Source organism: Penaeus vannamei, chromosome 4, assembly GCF_042767895.1.
Source record: "Penaeus vannamei isolate JL-2024 chromosome 4, ASM4276789v1, whole genome shotgun sequence".
NCBI lineage: Eukaryota > Metazoa > Arthropoda > Malacostraca > Decapoda > Penaeidae > Penaeus > Penaeus vannamei.
Window position 1 is genome coordinate 13,759,838 of NC_091552.1, and position 2,500 is coordinate 13,762,337.

A 2,500-nucleotide genomic window follows, 5' to 3' on the forward strand; every position below is an offset into this window, starting at 1 on the left:
GTGTTTGTGTGTGTGCGCACACATACACACATTTTTTTTATTTTTTTTTTTTATCATATCTGCTCAACCACATAGTAGGTCAAAAGTGACAATAACTGTATAAGAAAAAAAAAGAAAATAAAGAGAGAGAGAGAGAGAGAGAGAGAGAGAGAGAGAGAGAGAGAGAGAGAGAGAGAGAGAGAGAGAGAGAGAGAGGGAGGGAGAGAGAGAGAGGGGGAGAGAGAGAGAGAGAGAGAGAGAGAGAGAGAGACAGAGAGAGAGAGAGAGACAGAGAGAGAGAGAGAGAGAGAGAGAGAGAGAGAGAGAGAGAGAGAGAGAGAGGGGGGGGAGAGAGAGAGAGAGAGAATCAAAGATTTATGAGCACATCGCGTGTCACGTTTTATTTCATTTACATATTTTCTCAATTAAAAACCTTTATTCTACATGAACATCGTTATATTCATCTTGATTCTCGATTCTCTTTAATTGTTGTGCATTTAAGTGAAGATAACGATGTTTATGTAAATAATGAAAGATTAAATTAACAAAGTAAATAAAAAACGCGCATAACCTCAAATATCAGGATGGATTTTGATGCCACAATGTACGAGTATTTTTTTTTCTTTTTTAACGTTTATTTCTTCGTTTTTCGGTCATTTCGGATAGTCTAAGTAAGCCAGAATGAATAAGTTACTTTCTGACAAGGCTAACACATCATGATTCTGAAATCATTAGCGCTTCATTTTTGTTCTTGATGAGATGAAAACTTACATGAAATTTCAGTATATCGATGAAAGGGATTAAACATGATCCGAAGAATCGTTAATAGAACTATAATAATTCCTATATTATAATGATAGCGGTAACAATAATGATCATTATTTTTTTTATAAAGCTGATAATGATAACCGTAGTAGCTATAATGATGGTGTTGATGATGATGGTGATTTTAATGAAAACGAGAATGAAATGGCAATAATGATGATAATAATGGTCATTATAATGATAATAACAATAATGATGAGGATGAAGATAATGATAAAGATGATAATAACAATAATAATAATGAGAATAATGACAATGATATTATTATTAATAATAATGATGATAATAATAATAATAATAATAATAAAGATAATACAATTACAATTACTAACTGTAATAACAAGACCAAAAATATTACAAATAGCGTTAAAACACATCGATTAATAAGTAAATTCATCTATGAACGTATGATTATAACCCTTAGTACTGTATTAGCTTCACCATTAGGAACAATCTGTAGCCTGACAGTGAGACTGGCAGGTGCTTTGTCTGTAGTCAAGAATACTTTCGGATGTTTGGCCAGAGAAGGGTTAAACTGGAGGATTTTAATATTACAGTACGGTGATTCAGTTCAGTGATATTCACGAAGGTTAGCTTCACCCGGGCCTTGTGTATGTGACCCGGCCAGTTTCAGAGGGTTATCTCAGCTGATTCGTCACTGAATGCTTTACTCAAGGTACATATATCCAGGTAGGTCCACTTACATTTAGCCTATTGAACTCAAAATTGAAATGGATTTTTCTCGAGTATTCTGACGGCTGTTAATGGTGAGGAACTCTTATCCATCATATATAATAGGGGAATTTTGATTTCACTTCCTTTAGGTATAACAGTGTCTGTTATGTATCTAGCTATATCTGATACCTCACAATGTACTCTCATTGGGTAAATGTGGTTACATCATTAGCTCTGTCACCATTTGATCCAAACAATTGGTACAATATTTTATGGTATGTGCTGTGTCAGTGCCTTGTTTTTGAAAATGGTTCAGTATAACAATGGTTGAAGATTTCTAAAAAAAAATAGAATAATAAAATAAATGCATTAAATAAAAGTGATAAAGTTGCCAACTAGGATTTTTATCACAATGGAGTGGGTCTACCTGTGTATGGATACCTTAGCTTCACCGTGGTGGGCAGCAGACGCCCCAGCCTCCATGGTGTAAAGCCTGAGGCGTGATCTTCCCACCAGGCGGCTGTGGTGGGCGGTCCCTGCCTGGGAAATCGTGTGTGCTCGAGCCTCTAAATGGTGCTGTGGTTTTTAGGCGTTTGGAGACTGCTACCTACTGATAGCACTCCCACTACCCATTTGGAATAGTCCTCTCTTTTTCGCTTCCTCTATGTCTCTGTCTCTCGCTTTCTCTCTCTCACTTTTTCTTTCCCCGTCTGTCTCCCACTTTTTCATTCTTCCCCATCTCTCTGTTTGTCTCTCTCCCCCCCCTCCCCTCTCTCTCTGTTTTCTTTCTCTCTCTATCTCTCACGTTCTCTGTTTGTTTGTCTGCCTATCTGTCTCTGTCTGTCTGCCTCTCTCTCTCTCTCTTTCTATGTCTACATTAACCCACCATTTGTATAAACCGGATCAATAAAAATAAACTAAAATATTGGACCTTTCGTGTTTGACGATCTGCAACAGGGAGCCAAAAAAATTTCTTCTTTCTATTTACAGACCTACGTTACTAAACCTAGCAGGTGTCTGC

At 36.7% G+C, this 2,500-nt stretch overlaps 1 protein-coding gene across 1 annotated transcript in view; it reads right to left on the minus strand.

Moving 5' to 3' along the window:
• Positions 1 to 716: 716 nt before the first annotated feature.
• The window catches only part of LOC113805232 (carbohydrate sulfotransferase 4), a 12,608-nt gene continuing 10,824 nt past the window's right edge, over positions 717 to 2,500 (minus strand). Inside the window, exon 8 of the mRNA XM_070120690.1 lies at positions 717 to 2,500. This exon is cut by the window's right edge and continues 1,527 nt beyond it. The gene's annotated coding sequence lies outside the window, so the exon portion shown is untranslated.